The 20,443-nt window shown below is 39.0% G+C and overlaps 1 long non-coding RNA gene across 1 annotated transcript; it reads left to right on the top strand.

The window, feature by feature from the left end:
* Window positions 1–14,174: 14,174 nt before the first annotated feature.
* LOC116269458 lies at window positions 14,175–18,769 on the top strand. Its single transcript, XR_004176987.1, has 3 exons — window positions 14,175–14,952; window positions 16,962–17,123; window positions 18,524–18,769. It is a non-coding gene; the product is annotated as an uncharacterized LOC116269458 (long non-coding RNA).
* Window positions 18,770–20,443: the final 1,674 nt, after the last annotated feature.

The raw sequence follows: 20,443 nt of genomic DNA, 5'->3' as shown, positions 1-20,443 counted from the left end.
GGTATTATATCTAAGACTTCATTGACAAATGCAAGGTCATAAAGATTTACCCCTATGTTTTCTTCTAAGAGTTTTAATAGTTTTAGCTCTTATATGGAGATCTTTGATTTAATTTTTGTATATGCTGTGAGGTAGGGTTGCAATTTCATTTGGATATCCAGTTGTCTCAGCATTGTTTGTGGAAGAGACTGTGCTTTCCCTATTGAATGTTCTTGGAACCCTTGTCAAAAAAATCATGTATGTATGAGTTTATTTCTGGGGTCTCAATACTATCCCATTGTGTGTGTATATGTGTGTGTATCCTTATGGCAATGCCATGCTATTTTGATTACCATAGCTTTGTAGTTAAGTTTTCAAATTGGAAAGTGTGAGTTCTGCAGCTTTTTCTTCTTCAAGATTTTCTTTGGTGATTTGGGGTCCCTTCAATTTCATGTGACTTTTAGGGATCAGCTTTTTCATTTCTGCAAAAGAGGCCACTGAGATTTTGCTAGAGATTGCATTGACTCTGTAGATTATTTTTAGAGTATTGACATGTTAACAGTATTAAGTCTTCCAATCCATAAGCACTGATGTTCTTCCATTTACTTAGCTTTTCTTTAATTTCATTTAGCAATATTTTTGTAGTTTTCAGTGTGTTACGTCTTGAACTCTTTGGTTAAATGTATTCCTAAATATTCTATCCTTTTTGATGCTATTATAAAGCACTTCTTAGAATTTTCTTCTCAGAAACACAACTTATTTTTGAGTGTTGATCTTGTGTACTGCAATTTGGCTGAATTAGTTTATTAGCTCTACTAAGTGTGTATGTGTGTATGTATATTCCTTGTAATTTTATATATACAAGATCATGTTATCTGCAAATGAAGATAGATTAACTTCTCCCTTTCATTTCTTTTATTCTGCATTTTCTATTATTTCTAGGTGTCTTTTACTTCCTTTTCTTTAATTGCTCTGGCTAGAACTTCTATTAAAATATTAAATGGAGTATGAAGGTAGACATCTTTATCCTAGGGGGAAAGCTTTTGGTCTTTCACCATTGAATATAATGTAAGTGGTAGGTTTTTCACAAAAGCCTTTCATCATGTTGAGGGATTTCACTTCTGTGCTTAGTTTGTTGCATATTTTTATGATGAATGCTGAATATTAGCAAATACTTTTTCTGTGTCAAAATGAGATGATCATGTGTTTTTTTCTTTCATTCTATTAATGCGTGACATATTGCATTGATTTTTTTTGTATGTTTAGCCATCCTTGCATTACTGCAAGGATAAGTCCCACTTGGTTATAATATATAATTTACTTTTTTTATTATTATACTTTAAGTTATAGGGTGCATGTGCACAATGTGTGGGTTTGTTACATATGTATACATGTGCCATGTTGGTTTGCTGCACCCATTAACTTGTCATTTACATTAGGTATTTCTCCTAATGCTATCCCTCCCCACCGCCCCCTCACAACAGGCCCTGGTGTGTGATGCTCTCCACTGTGTGTCCAAGTGTTTTCATTGTTCATTTCCCACCTATGAGTGAGAACATGCGGTGTTTGCTTTTCTGTCCTTGCAGTAGTTTGCTCAGAATGATGGTTTCCAGCTTCATCCATATTGCCTCAAAGGACATGAACTCATCCTTTTTTATGGCTGCATAGTATTCCATAGTGTATATGTGCCACATTTTCTTAATCCAGTCTATCACTGATGGACATTTGGGTTGGTTCCAAGTCTTTGCTATTGTGAATAGTGCTGCAATAAACATACATGTGCATGTGTCTTTATAGTAGCATGATTTATAATCCTTTGGGTATATACCCAGTAATGGGATGGCTAGGTCAAATGGTATTTCTAGTTCTAGATCCTTGAGGAATCACCACAATGTCTTCCACAATGGTTGAACTAGTTTACACTCCCACCAACAGTGTAAAAGCATTCCTATTTCTCCACATCCTCTCCAGCACCTGTTGTTTCCTGACTTTTTAATGATTGCCATTCTAACTGGTGTGAGATGGTATCTCATTGTGGTTTTGATTTGCATTTCTCTGATGACCAGTGATGATGAGCATTTTTTCATGTGTCTGTAGGCTGCGTAAATGTCTTCTTTTGAAAAGTGTCTGTTCATATCCCTTGCCCACTTTTTGATGGGGTTGTTTGATTTCTTCTTGTAAATTTGTTTAAGTTCTTTGTAGATTCTGGATATTAGCCCTTTGTCAGATGAGTAGATTGCGAAACTGTTTTCCCGTTCTGTAGGATGCCTGTTCACTCTGATGGTAGTTTCTTTGGCTGTGCAGAAGCTCTTTAGTTTAATTAGATCCCATTTGTCTATTTTGGCTTTTGTTGCCATTGCTTTTGGTGTTTTAGTCGTAAAGTCCTTGCCCATGCCTATGTCCTGAATGGTGTTGCCTAGGTTTTCTTCTAGGGCTTTTATGGTTTTAGGTCTAACATTTAAGTCTTTAATCTATCTTGAATTAATTTTTGTATAAGGCGTAAGGAAGGGATCCAGTTTCAGCTTTCTACTTATGGCTAGCCAGTTTTTCCCAGCACCATTTATTAAATAGGGAATCCTTTCCCCATTTCTTGTTTTTGTCAGATTTGTCAAAGATCAGATGATTGTAGATGTGTGGTGTTATTTCTGAGGCCTCTGTTCTGTTCCATTGGTCTGTATCTCTGTTTTGGTACCAGTACCATGCTATTTTGGTTACTGTAGGCTTGTAGTATAGTTTGAAGTCAGGTAGTATGATGCCTCCAGCTTTGTTCTTTTAGCTTAGGATTGTCTTGGCAATGCAGGCTCTTTTTTGGTTCCATATGAACTTTAAAGCAGTTTCTTCCAATTCTGTGAAGAAAGTCATTGGCAGCTTGATGGGGATGGCACTGAATCTATAAATTATCTTGGGCAGTATGGCCATTTTCACAATATTGATTCTTTCTATCCATGAGCATGGAATGTTCTTCCATTTGTTTGTGTCCTCTTTTATTTCATTGAGCAGTGGTTTGTAGTTCTCCTTGAAGAGGTCCTTTACATCCCTTGTAAGTTGGATTCCTAGGTATTTTATTCTCTTTGTAGTAATTGTGAATGGGAATTCACTCATGATTTGGCTCTCTGTTTGTCTGTTATTGGTGTATAAGAATACTTGTGATTTTTGCACATTGATTTTGTATCCTGAGACTTTGCTGAAGTTGCTTATCAGCTTAAGGAGATTTTGGGCTGAGATGATGGGGTTTTCTACATATACAATCATGTCATCTGCAAACAGGGACAATTTGACTTCTTCTTTTCCTAATTGAATACCCTTTATTTCTTTCTCCTGCCTGATTGCCCTGGTCAGAACTTCCAACACTATGTTGAATAGGAGTGGTGAGAGAGGGCATCCCTGTCTTGTGCCAGTTTTCAAAGAGAATGCTTCCAGTTTTTTGCCCATTCAGTATGATACTGGCTGTGGGTTTGTCATAAATAGCTCTTATTATTTTGAGATACATTCCATCAATACCTAGTTTATTGAGAGTTTTTAGCATGAAGGGGTGTTGAATTTTGTCAAAGGCCTTTTCTGCATCTATTGAGATAATCATGTGGTTTTTGTCTTTGGTTCTGTTTATGTGATGGATTACATTTACTGATATGCATATGTTGAACCAGCCTTGCATCCCAGGGATGAAGCCAACTTGATCTTGATGGATAAGCTTTTTGATGTGCTGCTGGATTCGTTTTGCCAGTATTTTATTGAGGATTTTCACATCAATGTTCATTAGGGATATTAGTCTAAAATTCTCTTGTTTTGTTTGTGTCTCTGCCAGGCTTTGGTCTCAGAATGATGCTGGCCTCACAAAATGAGTTAGGGAGGATTCCTTCTTTTTCTATTGATTGGAATACTTTCAGAAGGAATGGTACCAGCTCTTCTTTGTACCTCTGGTAGAATTCAGCTGTGAATCTGTCTGGTTCTGGACTTTTGTTGGTTGGTAGGCTATTAATTATTGCCTCAATTTCAGAGCCTGTTATTGGTCTGTTCAGACATTCAACTTCTTTCTGGTTTAGTCTTGGGAGGGTGTATGTGTCCAGGAATTTATCCATTTCTTCTAGATTTTCTAGTTTATTTGCATAAAGATGTTTATAGTATTCTCTGATGGTAGTTTGAATTTCTGTGGGATCGGTGGTGATATCCCCTTATTATTTTTTATTGAGTCTATTTGATTCTTGTCTCTTTTCTTCTTTATTAGTCTTGCTAGCAGTCTATCAATTTTGTTGATCTTTTCAAAAAACCAACTCCTGGATTCATTGATTTTTTGAAGGTTTTTTTTGTGTCTCTATCTCCTTTAGTTCTTCTCTGATCTTAGTTATTTCTTGCCTTCTGCTAGCTTTTGAATTTGATTGCTCTTGTTCTGTAGTTCTTTTAATTGTGATGTTAGGGTATTGATTTTAGATCTTTCCTGCTTTCTCTTGTGGGCATTTAGTGCTATAAATTGCCCTCTACACACTGCTTTAAATGTGTCCCAGAGATTCTGGTATGTTGTATCTTTGTTCTCATTGGTTTCAAAGAACATCTTTATTTCTGCCTTCATTTCATTATTTACCCAGTAGTCATTCAGGAGCAGGTTGTTCAGTTTCCATGTAGATGTGCGATTTTGAGTGAGTTTCTTAATCCTGAGTTCTAATTTGATTGCACTGTGGTCTGAGAGACAGTTTGTTGTGATTTCTGTTCTTTTACATTTGCTGGGGAGTGCTTTACTTCCAACTATGTGGTCAGTTTTGGAATAAGTGAGATGTGGTGCTGAGAAGAATGTATATTCTGTTGATTTGGGGTGGAGAGTTCTGTAGATGTCTATTAGGTCTGCTTGGTGCAGAGCTGAGTTCAAGTCCTGGATATCTTTGTTAATCTTCTGTCTCGTTGATCTGTCTAATGTTGACAGTGGGGTGTTAAAGTCTCCCATCATTATTGTGTGGGAGTCTAAGTCTCTTTGTAGGTCTCTAAGGACTTGCTTTATGAATCTTGGTGCTCCTGTATTGGGTGCATATATATTTAGGATAGTTAGCTCTTCTTGTTGAATTGATCCCTTTATCGTTATGTAATGGCCTTCTTTGTCTCTTTTGATCTTTGTTGGTTTAAAGTCTGTTTTATCAGAGACTGGGATTGCAACCCCTGCCTTTTTTTTTTTTTTTTTTTTTTCTTTTTTTTTGCTTAGCAGATCTTCCTCCATCCCTTTATTTTGAGCCTATGTGTGTCTCTGCATGTGAGATGGGTCTCCTGAATACAGCACACTGATGGGTCTTGACTCTTTATCCAATTTGCCTGTCTGTGTCTTTTAATTGGGGCATTTAGCCCATTTACATTTAAGGTTAATATTGTTATGTGTGAATTTGATCCTGTCATTATGATGTTAGCTGATTATTTTGCCCATTGTTTGATGCAGTTTCTTCCTAGCATCGATGGTCTTTACAATTTGGCATGTTTTTGCAGTGGCTGGTACTGGTTGTTCCTTTCCATTTTTAGTGCTTCCTTCAGGAGCTCTTATAAGTCAGGCCTGGTGGTGACAAAATCTCTCAGCATTTGCTTGTCTCTAAAGGATTTTATTTCTCCTTCACTTACGAAGCTTAGTTTGGCTGGATATGCAATTCTGGGTTGAAAATTCTTTTCTTTAAGAATGTTGAATACTGGCCCCCACTCTCTTCTGACTTGTAGAGTTTCTGCCGAGAGATCCGCTGTTAGTTGGTGGGCTTCCCTTTGTGGGTAACCCGACCTTTCTCTCTGACTGCCCTTAGCATTTTTCCCTTAATTTAACCTTGGTGAATCTGACAATTATGTGTCTTGGGGTTGCTTATCTTAAGGAGTATCTTTGTGGTGTTCTCTGTATTTCCTGAATTTGAATGTTGGCCTGCCTTGCTAGGTTGGGGGAGTTCTCCTGGATAATATCCTGAAGAATGTTTTCCAGCTAGGTTCCATTCTCCCCATCACTTTCAGGTACATCAATCAAACATAGATTTGGACTTTTCACATAGTCCCATATTTCTTGGAGGCTTTGTTCATTTCTTTTTACTCCTTTTTCTCTAAAATTCTCTTCTCACTTCATTTCATTAATTTGATCTTTAATCACTGATACTCCTTCTTCCACTTGATCAAATCGGCTCCTGAAGCTTGTGCATACATCACGTAGTTCTCGTGCCATGGTTTTCAGCTCCATCAGGTCACTTAAGGTCTTCTCTACACTGTTTATTCTTATTAGCCATTCATCTAATCTTTTTCAAGGTGTTTAGCTTCCTTGTGATGGGTTCGAACATCCTCCTTTAGCTCGAAGAAGTTTTTTATTACCGACTTTCTGAAGCCTAATTCTGTCAACTTGTCAAAGTCATTCTCCATCCTGCTTTGTTCCATTGCTGGCGAGGAGCTGTGATCCTTTGGAGGAGAAGGGGTGCTCTTGTTTTTAGAATTTTCAGCTCTTCTGCTCTGGTTTCTCCCCATCTTTGTGGTTTTGTCTACCTTTGGTCTTTGATGATGGTGATGTACAGATGGGGTTTTGGTGTGGATATCCTTTTTGTTGATGTTGATGCTATTCCTTTCTGTTTGTTAGTTTTCCTTCTAACAGTAGGTCCCTCAGCTGCAGGTCTGTTGGAGTTTGCTGGAGGTCCACTCCAAACCCTGTTTGCCTGGGTATCACCAGTGGAGGCTTCAGAACAGCAAATATTGCAGAATAGCAAATATTTCTGCCTGATCCTTCCTCTGGAAGCTTCATCTCAGAGAGGCATCTGGCTGTATGAGGTGTCAGTCGGCCCCTACTGGGAGATGTCTCCAAGTTAGGCTACATGGGGGTCCAGGACCCACTTGAGGAAGCAGTCTGTCCATTCTCAGAGCTCAAACACCATGCTGGGAGAACTACTGCTCTCTTCAGAGCTGTCAAACAGGGACATTTAAGTCTGCAGAAGTTTCTGCTGCCTTTTGTTCAACTATGCCCTGCCCCCAGAGGTGGAGTCTACAGAGGCAGGCGGGCCTGGTTGAGCTGCGGTGGGCTCCACCCAGTTCCAGCTTCCTGGCTGCTTTGTTTACCTACTCAAGCCTCAGCAATGGCGGACGCCCCTCCCCAAGGCAGGCTTGCCACCTTGCAGTTCAATCTCGGACTAGCAGTGAGCAAGGCTCCGTGGGCATGGGACCGGCTGAGCCAGGTGCGGGATATAATCTGATGTGCCCTTTGCTAAGGCTGTTGGAAAAGCGCAGTGTTTAGGTTGTAGTCTCCTGATTTTCCCGGTACAGTCTGTCACAGCTTCCCTTGGCTAGGAAAGGGAAATCCCCTGACCCCTTGCGCTTCCCCGAGTGAGGCAATGCCCCGTCCTCCTTTGGCTCACCCTGGATGGGCTGCACCCACTTTCCAACCAGTCCCAATAAGATGAACCAGGGACCTCAATTGGAAATGCAGAAATCACCCATCTTCTGTCTCGATCATACTGGGAGCTGCGGACCAGAGCTGTTCCTATTCGGCCATGTTGGAATGGACCTCCTACTTTTTTTTTTTTTGGGACAGGATCTCACCTTGTCACCCAGGCTGGAGTGCAGTAGTGCAGTCATGTCTCAGTGAGCCTGAATATCCTGGGCATAAGCGATCCTCTTGTATCAGCCCCTCAAGTAGCTGGGACCACATGTGTGTGCCACCATGCCTGGCTATTTTTAAAAATATTTTTTAGCTTGATCTTTTGCTAGCTTCCTAAGGTGTAAAGTTAAGTTATTGATTTGGATCTCTTTTCTTTATTTAATGGAAGCATTTATAGCTATACCTATCCATTTGAGTGCTGCTTTCTCTGCATCCCATAAGTTTTGCTATTTCTGTTTTCATTTTTATTCATCTCTTAAGTATTTTAAAATTTTACTTGTAATTTCTTCTTGACCCATTTGTTGTTTATGAGTGTGTAGCTTAATTTCCATATGTTTGTTTATTTCACATATTTTGCAACAGTGTTCCTCCTGTTAGTGATTTCTAGCCTTATTCCATTGTGGTAAGAGAAGATACTTTGTATGATTTCAGTCCTTTACAATTTACCCAGACTTGTTTTGTAGCCTATTGTATGGTGTGTCCTGGAGAATGTTCCGTGTGTACTTGTGTATTCTGCTGTTGGTAGGTAGAGTTTTCTATGTGTTGGTTAGGTTTAATTTATGTCATCTAAGACTTCTATTTCCTTAATATTATTTTGTGTAATTGTTCTATCCATTATTGAAAATGGGCTGTTGAAAATTCCAACTACAATTGTAGAACTCTATATTTCTCCCTTTAATCTTGTCAGTGTTTGCCTCATATAGTTTTGTGCTCTGTCATTGAGTGCATGTATGTTTATAATTGTTATAGCTTTGTGATGGATTTATCCTTTTACCAATATGTAATGTCCTTCTTTGTCTCTTGTAAAAAAAAGTGACATAAATTCTATTGTCTGATATTAGTTTTACCACCCCAACTGTCATTAGTTACTATTTGTATGAGATACCTTTTCCTGTCATTTCACTTTCAACCTATTTGTGTCTTTGAATCTAATGTCTCTTGTAGACAGTATATAACTATATTTTTTCAACCCATTCTGCCTTTTAATTAGAAAGTTTAACCTATCTAAATTTAAAGTAGTAACCGATGAGGAAGAACCTACTTCTGCCATTTCGCTGTTTGCTTTCTGTATGTTGTATGTTTTTATTTCTCTGTTTCTCCATTACTGCCTTTCTGTAATTGAGTTGTCCTACTGTACCATTTTGCTTCCCTTCTTATTTCTTTTTCTGTGTATTTTAAAGTTTTTCTCTTAGTGGTTATACTTCAGATTATAATTAACATCTAAATTCATAAAATCAAGTTTGAATTAATACTAATATAGTTTCAATAGTGTACAAAGAATGATACTCCTTTATTTTTATTTTATTTTATTTTAAGATGGGGTCTTACTCCGTAACTCAGGCTGTGGTGCAGTGATGTAATCATAGCTCACTGTAACCTTAAACTCGGGCTCAAGCAATCCTCCCACCTTAGCCTTCTGAGTAGCTGGTACTACAGTCACAGAGCACCACACCTGGCTAAATTTTTTCTTTTTAATTTTTAGTAGATATGAGGCCTTGCTCTTTTGCCCTTGCTGGTCTCAAACTCCTGGCCTCAAGTGATCCTCCTGCCTCAGCCTCCCAAAGTGGTGCAATTATAGGCATGAGGCACTGTCTGGCTAAAGATGATACTTCTTTAGAGCTTCATCTCCCTCTTTACTTTGTTATTGTTCCAAATTACATCTTTGTACATTATATAGTCATTAACATGGATTATTGTTTTATGCATTTGTCTTTTAAATAAAATGAGAAAGAGGGATTACAAATGAAAAATGCAGTGATACTATGTTTAAATTTACTTATGTATTTATATATGTACTGTGATCTTTTTTTTTTTTTTTTTGAGACAGAGTCTCGCTCTGTTCCCCAGGCTAGAATGCAGTGGTGCAGTCTTGGCTCACTGCAAGCTCCACCTCCCAGGTTCATGCCATTCTCCTGCCTTAGCCTCCCGAGTAGCTGGGACTACAGGCACCTGCCACCATGCCCAGCTAATTTTTTTGGATTTTTACTAGAGACAGGGTTTCACCGTGTTAGCCAGGATGGTCTTGATCTCCTGACCTCATGATCCACCCGCCTTGGCCTCTCAGAGTGCTGGGATTACAGGCGTGAGCCGTCACGCCCGGCCTCTTTTTTTAAAATTAAAAACCATTTGGATTTTATTTTTTTAAAAAACAAATTAAGTTTACACATAGCTGAATAGAGCATTTCAAAATCTAATGTTTTTTTTTTTTTGATGGATGAAATGCAGACTGCAAACATTCAAACATTCTTGTTACTCTGATACCATGATCTATGTGAAAAAATGTGCTACATTCATTTTTTAAACTGAGGCTAAGCATTTAAAGAGTTGAATTCACAATTAGTCTATGTCTTATCAGAGGGAAGTTATTTGCACTGTTCTGTGATATTTGTGAAGATTTCTTTATTGCTTTAATAGCAATATTTCTAAGACTATCTCATACTGTGTTTCTGTCTCATACTTTAATGTGGAACAATGATATTCTGGACACCGAACTCATACATGATTTATAACACTACTGTGAGTCAAACAAAAAGATCACCTTTATTTAGTTTTAAGATTTAGATTTTAGGTTTAGATTAAACATACATGTACTTTATCATATGTCATACATGTCAATGCTCTTCATCTTTCATGGGAGAGAGTTGATGTGTATAATGCCTACCTAATATAGAAGGGCCTTTCATAGGTTGGAGGTAGCAACAATTGACCACATGCTTTTACAAAAACAGTTGGAATGAAGAAATAAGAGTAATTTGAATTGAATTACTTTAATATTTTTTCATGTAATCTCAAATACTGTCATTATAAAAAAGTGTACATTGATGGAGAGGTATAATCATATTCAATGTCTTTACTTCTTTCAAACATATAATTACCTAATTATTTTGAGTTTAGATTATTCTCTGTAATAACCACTCTGATTTAGAGTAATGTCTCAAAGTGTTATTACTTTAGTTCTTTCTAGGGTGATTCTTCTGATTTTAATTTAGACTTTAATTTTTTATTAAATATGTTCCTACATTTATTGAGCCTGTAGTTTCTTCCTAGCATAAACTCTGATGTTTTCTAGGGTATATATTTTGGATAAAGGTCTTTTTCACATTTATTACATTTATATGGGTTCTCTGCTATGGGAACTCTCTGTCAAGTAAGATTTGTGCAACAGCTAAAGGCTTTGATAACTACTGTATATTTGTAAAAATGTTTTTTAACATAAATAATGTGGTGTTTTCTAAGGTATATATCTTGAGTAAATTTTTTTTCAAAATCATTACATGTATTAGATTTCTATCCAATATTGATTTTCTAACGTTGAGTAGGGTGTGAGTACCAGTTTTGGGCATTGGCACATTCTTTATACTTGTGGGGTTTTTATCTGGGGTGAATTATCTGATACTAAGTAAGGTTTGAGCACCTGTTAAAGGCCTTGACACATTCTTTGCATTTGAAAGGTTTCACTCCAGTATGGAGTCTCTAATGTTGAGTAAGTTATGACCCCAGTTTAAAGCTTTGCCACATTCTCTACATTTAAAAAGTCTCTCTCCAGTATGAATTCTCTGATGTTGTGTAAAGTGTGTGTATTGGTTAAAGGCTTTGTGCGTTCTTTACATTTGAAGGGTTTCTCTCCAGTATGGATTTTTTGATGTTGTCTAAGATGCGAGTCCCAGGTAAAAGTTTTGCCACATTCTTTATATTTCAATGATTTCTCTCCAGTGTCGATTAGCTTATGTCTATTTAGATGTGATGATTGCCTAAAGATTATTATACATTTACTACATCTTTGTGAGTTCTCTCCAATGTTAATTATTTGATGTTGAGAAAGTTTTAAGAACTGGCTAGAAGTTTTATTACCATATTCATTACAGTTGTCAGGCTTTTCTGGAATATGGATACTCTGATAAAAAATAAATTTTGAGGATCAATAAAATACTTTCTGACATTCATTACATTTATAATCATTTTCTAGAAAATAAGTACTCTGTTGCTTACTAATTTTTGAGTCATGGTTAAAGTTTTTCTGATTTTCATTACAGAAGATGGACTTCAAAAACTGATGTTGATATTTACTTACAGAAACACATGCTTCTGTAGAAGTAGCCAATATAAACTGAGCCTTCTTCTGTAATATTCTGTTTTTTATCTCCTTTCACAGTTAAAATTTTGTTATGAGTAGTTGTCTAATATTGGCTGTGTACATTATGACGTTCTTTTTGCCCTCCACCTTCACCCACACTTTCACAGTTTTTCCATAAGTGTTAATTTTTAAGGCCACAGCACCCGCATCTTCCCAGTGTTGCTTTTTTAGAATGAATCTTCTATGCCTTGCTCGGGTGAAAGTCCTTGGTTGTAGTAAGAATACATAGCCGGCCACGTGCAGTGGTGCACACCTGTAATCCCAGCACTTTGGGAGGCTGAGGCGGGTGGATCACCTGAGGTCAGGAGTTTGTGACCAACCTGACTAACATGATGAAACCCTATCTCTACTAAATACAAACAAATTTGCTGGGTGTGGTGGCACATGCCTGTAATCCAAGCTACTTGGGAGGCTGAGACAGGAGAATTGCTTGTACCTGGGAGGCAAAGGTTGCAGTGAGCTGAGATCGTGCCATTGCACCCTAGCCTGGGCAACAAGAGTGAAACTCTGTCTCAAAAAAAAAAAAAAAAAAAAGTACACAGCCAGGAAGGCCAGGTTTCTGTTGTTCTCTAACATCATATCCGTATACAAATTCCCTGGGCAGGGGCTAGGCATTTGCACTCTCTGGAGAGAATTCTACAGTCACATCTCTGAATATTGAGTCCCATGTCTCAGAATCAGGGATGTCCTGGAGTCTTAGCTATATATCTTCCGATCCCAGCAGGTCACAGAACAATGGAGGCTGTGGCAGAATCACCTAGGCCTCCCAGAACAGAGGACACATGGCATGAAGACCTAACCCCAAGCTCTGGCTGGAGCAAGAGGTGTGATCTTTTTAAAAATATGGCTTAAGTTATGGTATAGTGTCCTTTCATCCTGACGGCCTCTCTATTAACATTCCCTGTAGTACATGTCTACTAGTGAAAGACTTTCTCAGTTTTTATTTATCTGGGAATATCTTAATTTTTTCTTAATTTTGGGGCGATAGTTTTGCCAGATACAGAATTCATACTTGACTGTTTTTCCCCCACTGGACTTTAAATATTTTATCTTACTGCCTTCTAGCCTGCATGATTTCTGAAGAAAATTTGGCTGTTAATACTTTTGACTGTAATTGTCCTGTTCTTTGACTGTTACTACTGTTATATGTGATCAGATGCTTCTTTCTTTCTGCTTTCGAGATTTTCTCTTTTCTTTGGCTTTCAGCAATTTTATTATAGTGTGTCTTGATGTGTCTTAAAATTCATCCTTCTTAGAGTTTGTTGATATTCTTGTATGTAGAGATTTGTGTCTTTCATCAGATTTGGGAAGCTTTTGGCTATTCTTTCTTCAAAAATTCTTTCTGTCCTTTTCTCCCTCTCCTATCCCTCTTGGAATCTCATTATGCATATGTTGGTATAGTTGGTATTGTCCTACTGGCTCTGCATATCTTTTTCACTTTTTTTGTTTTTACTCCTCAGATGAAATAATCTTAATTTGCCTATCTTCAGATAATACTGATACTTTCTTCTGTCTGACCAAATCTGTTGGTGAACACCTCTAGTGAAATTGCCTTTCTGTTATACTTTTTATCTCCAAAATTTCTATTTGGTTCTTTTTAAAAAATAATTTTTAATCACTTTATTGATATTTGCTGTTTGATGAGACATTGTTCTCCTGATTTCCATGAGTTCTTTTTCTATGAGTTCTTTTAGCCTTTTAGCATATTTAAGATAGTTCATTTAAAGTATTTTTCTTTTTCTTTCTTTCTTTTTTTTTTTTTTTTTTTTTTGTGAGACAGGCCCTCCCTCAGTCACCCAGGCTGGAATGCAGTGGTGCCATCTCGACTTATCACAACTCTGCCTCCTGGGCTGAAGTGATGCTCCTGCCTCAGCCTCCTAAGTAGCTGGGACTACAAGCGTGAGCCACCATGCCTGGCTAATTAGGTCTTTTTCTGATATGTCCAATGCCTAGGCTTTCTCAGGGAGGCTTCTACTAGTTTATTTTTTCCCCGTGAATGGCCAAACTTTCTTCTTCTTTTTTTTTTGTTTTTGCATGTCTCATAACTTTTTGTTGTTAACTGGACATTTTGAACATTATAATGTAGTGACACTGGAAATAGATTCCTCCCACCCCAGTATTGCTGTTGCTTATTGTGGGTTATTGTTATTTGTTTTATTATTAGTTTTCTGAACTATTTTTATAAAGTCCATATTTTATATGTGGTCAATAAAATCTATGTTCCATTAGCTTAGTGGTCAGCTAGTGTTGGAGTTTCATTAAATGACTTAGGCCAATAAAAGAAAAAACAAGAAAAAGAAAGGACCACCATATCCTCCTAGTCTTTGCAGATTGCCTCTGGGTTAGGTTACTCTTTGATGCTTGACTGGGCCGTTTACAATTCTGCCTTAGCCTTGTGAAAGGAAAATAAATCTTGGGGCCCCCAAATCACTAAGCTAAATGGGAAAGTCAAGCTGGGAACTGCTTAGGGCAAATCTGCCTCCCATTGTGTTCAAAGTCACCCCTCTGCTCACCGAAATAAATGCATATCTGATTGCCTCATTTGGAGAAGCTAATCAGAAACTCAAAAGAATGCAACAATTTGTCCCTTATCTACCTATGCCCTGGAAGCCCCCTCACCGCTTTGAGTTGTCCCACCTTTCCTGACTGAACCAATATACATCCTACACATATGGATTGATGTCTCATGTCTCGCTAAAATGTAGAAAACCAAGCTGTGCCCCTACCGTCTTGGACACATGTCAGCAAGACCTCTTGAGGCTGTATCATGGGCACACGTCCTCAGCCTTGGGAAATTAACTTTCTAAATTAACTGAGACCTGTCTCAGATTTTCAGGGTTCACAGCCTTCACTTCCTATTTGCATAAAACCTGAAAACTCACCAGAGGTGAGAGCTTAAGGTCTTCTCAGGCCTTTTCAGAGCATGTGTCCAACCCTGGGCGTGTGCCTCTTCTCCTTGATCCCCCAGTATAGGTGGTAGCTTTTAAAATCCCTTATTCCCCCAGGCATCTCCTTTCCCAAGCCCTTCTTCCCTAGGTTTGGTCTGTTTATTGATTGTCCTGAGTGTCATTCATTGCCCTAGTCTGCTGCAGCCAACACTTTTGCCTTCAAATGCTTTCAGCAGGCCACTACTTGGGAAGTTGCTCCAGTCCCAGGAATGCTCTGAGTTGGGCAAAACAAAGGCAAGCCCTTGCACCAGTCCTTCAGGGAGCTACCAGACAGGCCGCTTGAAACCTACAACCACAGTTCTTTGAGAGTAAGGTTCATGTTTCTCCTTGTGGCATTAGCAATCTGAACTCAGGGTATGGGTTGCCATCTTCACAGTCATGTTGATCTGGAGAGTGGGATGTGGTAGGCAGGCAATTTAAATGCCATAGCACTCTCTTAAGGCAATTTAGCAGCTTATTTCTTTATTGAGCTTTTTGTAAGTAAGTTCTTGACTGGATTCCAGAGTTCTACAAAAGTTGATTTAGATAATTTTGCTTTATTCATGGATTTTGTGGAGAAATGGAGTCCTGGAATTCTCCACCATTTTCAGTGACATCACTTCTTTCTTTACCTTTTTGTATCCTTCATTGTATCTTTATATATTCCTAAAGTTTTAAAAATTGTTTTTATCTTTATCAGTAGGTTATTACATTGCATATTATTATTTGTCTTGTTTAAAAGCTGATTATTATATAGCTACAGGTCGTCCCTGTCTTTGTATGTGATACTGTGCTTCATGTTTTGCCTGATGAAGGATATTCTGGAATGGAAGTATTTTGGGGAGATTGATTTGGCCTTCACTATGTAAATATTGTTTGCATGCTTTAATTCAGGGTGAGTTAGCCTAAGGGATGCTCTTCTTTTTTTCTTTCTTTCTTTCTTTCTTTCTTTTTTTTTTTTTTTTTTTTTGAGATGGAGTCTACTCTGTTGCCCAGGCTGGAGTGCAGTGGTGCGATCTCGGCTTACCGCAACCTCCGCCTCCTTGGTTCAAGTGGTTCTCCTGCCTCAGCCTCCCGAGTAGTGGGGATTACAGGTGCCCGCCACCATGCCTGGCTAATTTTTGTATTTTTAGTGGAGACGAGGTTTTACCATGTTGGCCAGGCTGGTCTCGAACTCCTGACCTCAGGTGATCCACCTGCTTCGGCCTCCCAAAATGTTGGGATTACAGGTGTGAGCCACTGTGCCCAGCTGGGATGCTCATCTTTCTAGGTATGAATCAGCAGGTAGTTTTAAAACACCTGGTATGTGCAACATGGTGCCAACCCCCGAAGGGTATGTTGGTGTGGAAAGTTGGCCCCAGCTGATGCCTGTCTCAAATGTGAGATGATAAGGATGGGTGCAGAGGTAACTATCTGTGAACACAGAAATGGAGGGGAGAATTCCAACGCACTTTTGAAAGAGAATTAACAGACTGTGGAAACTTGGATATGATGATAGACAATCAGGAATTGAAACCACCTCCCAGGATTTTAAGCCTCAAAAGTAGGGGGAAGAAGTGATTCTACTAAGAAAAACAATAGTTTTGAAAAATGACAATGCACAGCTGGATTTGCATTATATTACATGAACATCTCAGGGTCTGTTCTTCGTTAGGTTATTCCTCAATCAAGGCAAGAGTCTTAACTCTTCTCTCTGATTTTGGAGTCTTCCTCCTCAAATCTAGCTTGCATTCTACACTGTCAGAATGAAACCCATTTCACTGCTTTTCTACAGGACTACTTACTGCTTGGAGTACCTGGCTTCCCAGCTGTTACCTCCCTGCCCAGTTATCTGCTCCCACCCTCCCCAGGTAGAGTCGGGGCAGTGTTCTTCTGCACTAACTTCACCAGCTATGGCTGGTGAAGTTTTCCTTTCCAGAGCCTCTCTGTCTCCCTGTTTCCTTTCTAAGTCCTGTAATTCCTTTGGGCCCTAGCTTGGGTCCTGCTTTTTCCATCAAGTCTTTCAACATTTCTATCTTCCTTTTCAGAACAGGAGTTGTATATGGGTGTGTAGGGGTGGAAAGATGTTATACCTTTCCTTACCCATCATAAGGTTCACAGCTGATGCTCTTATAACAAAAGATGGATTAACAAGGGAAAAGCATAACAAATTTATTTTATCAAAGTTCTTTTTGTTATTTTAGTATCTACTCTAAATGCTTTCATGTATTTGCTTCACTTGTCTATGCAGATATATTTTGCACATAAACAAAATTAAGATATTTCTGTAAAATTTGTTTTGTAACCTGTTTTTGCTTTCCTTTTTGTTTTTGTTTTTGTTTTATTTTTCAACTTTTAGATTCAGTGGGTACATGTGGAGATGTATTACTAAGATATATTGCAGTGATGTTGAGGTATGGGGTGTGAATCAACCAGGTTCAATCAAAGTTTCATGTGACACAGGAGCCTTCAGAAATGAAGATCCAGAGACCCAGGGAAAACTGTCTACTTTTATGCTTAGGTATGAAGAATGGATAGTCCTTGTAGGCATGTGATTGGACAATGGGTTTGACCTAATGGTAATAGACCTAGGTGAGGGATTAGGACCCAGCAAGGCCTGCCTGTTCAGATTCTTCTTGGCCTCTCTGTGCAGCATCCCTTCTTGCCAGGTATGAAGCAGGACCCTCTGGACTGAGGGTCTTCAAGGAAGAAGGGAAGAGTGGTCTTTCTACATCTTATAGCTTGCTCTTGGGGAGAGAAGTTTTAGTTTCTGCGACCTACCTTGGGGAGAGGAATTCTGGTTTCTATGACTTGCTTCAGGGAAGAAAGAGGGGTGGGAGACAGGAGGAGGGGAGAGAAGGTCAGAGCGACCTTGCTTCTGAAGCCCCTTCAGTCTCCTTCAGTTCAAAGTCCTTGGCATGCCAAGGTGACAGACTTTGCGATGTTGTTTTCTGAGCTCCAACAAGTGCTTATGTGGAATTTTACCCATCGAAGGTCATATATTGTTGAAATTACCAGAATTTCAAAAATGTACAATCTGAATCAATTTCATCTTTCTTTTGTAACTTATTCGTGCTCCAGAGTGGCATCTATAGGAAAAGTTTGTGCTTAAATTAATGAGGCAAAAGAAGTATATCCACTTGAAAATATTTCATTATTTAGCCATTTAAGTCAGAGGAGCTTCTAGCCAAAGTTTAGAAGTCTTTGCACTTAGACAACACCTGGACCCCCCACCTCTGCACCTAGGGTCCTCCCTGTGGCCTCCCCATCAGGCACGGCAGTGCAGAGCTAGCGAAGGGTACCATCTGGCAGGGCCTCTCCACCAGCCCTGCAGCCCTGTGGTGCTGCCTAGGGTCAGGTGCCCTCAAAGCTCCATCACTAAACTGCTCAGTGGGACTTATAGGCACTGCTTATTGGAAACAGTCTTCCACTGGATATTTTATATTCAGAGATTCATCAGGGGTAAATCTGACTGAAAGAGATATTTATTTTGAAAGCCAAGTTTCTCCAGAGGCTTGTCAGTGAAGCTTCAGAGTTCAAGGCTGCTGCATGTCAGTGAGATCAACTGTGTGCCTTTTGACACATTGGACTTAAGTAATCAGTCCACTGTGGAGTTTGGGGCTGGGAGTGGGCATTGGGACAATTCAAGCATAAGAGAGATGGGAACAGGCTGTGCGTAAGGGAGACTCAATTTGTGTTTATGATGGTAAATTAGGGCCAGAAAGTCCTTATGGGTTCAACTCTCAAAGTAATTACATCTTTGCTAAGATCTGCCAATTCTTTCTGAAGGGGGTAGATTGAAACTACAATTTTAACTCTTGATTGAATTGCTACTTCTTTTATCAGGTAAAATGCATTGCAAAAGTGAAGTCTTTTGGCTAGTTCTGCACTGCCAAAGCCTTCCATTATTATCTTTTTCAGAAACATGCTGATGAATAAGGACCTTCACTGCAGCATAATAGTGATGTGAAATAACTGGAGAAGTTGAAAATATTTAACCACTGGGGAATGAATGGTTTAATAATTTATGGTACATCCTTATTATGAGATACTATTCAAGTATTAAGAAAATAAGGCCTGCCTGGCATAGTGGCTCACACCTGTAATCCCAGCACTTTGGAAGACTGAGGTGGGCAGATCACAAGGTCAAGAGTTCAAGACCAGCCTGACCAACATGGTGAAACCCTGTCTCTACTAAAAATACAAAAATTAGCTGGGTGTGGTGGCACACACTTGTAATCCCAGCTACTTAGGAGGCTGAGGCAGGAGAATCACTTGAACCCAGGAGGCAGAGGTTGCAGTGAGCTGAGATCACGCCATTGCACTCCAGCCTGGGTGACAGAGTGAGACTTCATCTCAAAAAAAAAAAAAAAAAAAAAAAAATCTATCTGTATTTAGAGATGTGAACAGAGGGCCATGATATATTGTGGGGGGAAAGGAGCAAGATGCAAAATTATATATGTATATGTATGTATACACCTATATATACATATGTATACATACCATAATCTATTTTTGTTCAGAAGAAAATCATATATGTGTAAATGGACTGCTTAATAATATTAGCTAATATTTATTAAATTTGTATTGTGTGCTAACACTATGTCCAATACTTATCATACCTAAATGACCTCATTTAGTTCTCAAAATAACACTATGAGGTAGGTAATTATTTAACCTGCTTTACAGCAGAAGAAACAGATTGGAGAGGTCAGGAGGCCTTCTCCAGGCTGCATGGGAGGTTACAGGCAAAAGTTGGACTCTGGTCCAGAAGCCTGCACTTCCATCCACCATGCTGTGTGCACTGCTTATTAACATGTACTTGCTAGAATATAAGGCATCCTAGTATTTAGTTGGGGTCTTAAATGAAACTCATACTTGAGATGCGTTTTTAACGAGGTGCCTCTCAGATCCCTCCCTCACACCCTGAATTGGCATCCAGGCTGCCAAAGCCCCCTGCGCGCATATCTGTGTACAGGTCATCTCCCCACCCTGACGCCTTCCACCCCATGGTGCTGTTACTTATGGAATTCAGAAGGCAGCTACTGCTTTGTTTTCTGTCTTCCCGATAGCTCTAGGAACCTTGAAGAGTACCTACCTGCTACTTACACATCATCTTGTTCTTAAATCAAATGTGGAGCATAATTGTTATCATACAATTTTAACTGCTAGGGTCACCTAGTTCTACAGTTCAAATTAAACATTAGCTCATATTGCCTCTAGGTTTAAAACTAATGTACCCAGAAGAAATTTACTAAGGGCCAGCAATGTTGAAATAGCTTAAGTGCAAACAGAGGGGTCCTGTGTGCTGGCAATGACAAGGCGATGTTGTCTAAAGTCCCTGTTTGATTCCTCATTTGTCCATCCCTTCCCAGTGGACTTTTCCTCCCTGAACTTTCAAGTCTTGTGCCTAAGCACTTCAGTTCACTCCTTGTTAAATGCCGTTGATTGGCTATGCGTATGTAACATCCCTTGCTTCATTCCAGAAGAGGTCACTTCAGTACCGTTTTAATTCTCTGAAGGGATGATGTTTGACTGGTCATCAGTTAGCAGAACTCAAGCTTTGGAGCACCAGAATGTGTGCCAGAAAAATTTTTTTGAAATGCTTGTATAATGAACTCAGAGAGGGGTTTGGTCACCAGAATTGTTAGGTGGGGCTATTGCCTCCTAACTTTTGCTTCCCACAGTCCAAGCTTTGATGCACAAGGTTATGGTTGATTACTTTTTATTGCATTCTAGTGGGAACTGGTTTCTCCACCCATCCTCATTCTCTGTAGTCTCAATTCCCCATTGTTCCTTGGGTCTGAGGATGCAGCTGGATCTGAGAGTGTGAGACACTGT

Source organism: Papio anubis, chromosome 11 (assembly GCF_008728515.1).
Source record: "Papio anubis isolate 15944 chromosome 11, Panubis1.0, whole genome shotgun sequence".
NCBI lineage: Eukaryota > Metazoa > Chordata > Mammalia > Primates > Cercopithecidae > Papio > Papio anubis.
The sequence above is the reverse complement of the archived record's forward strand: the minus strand, read 5'-3'. Positions and strand labels throughout refer to the sequence as shown.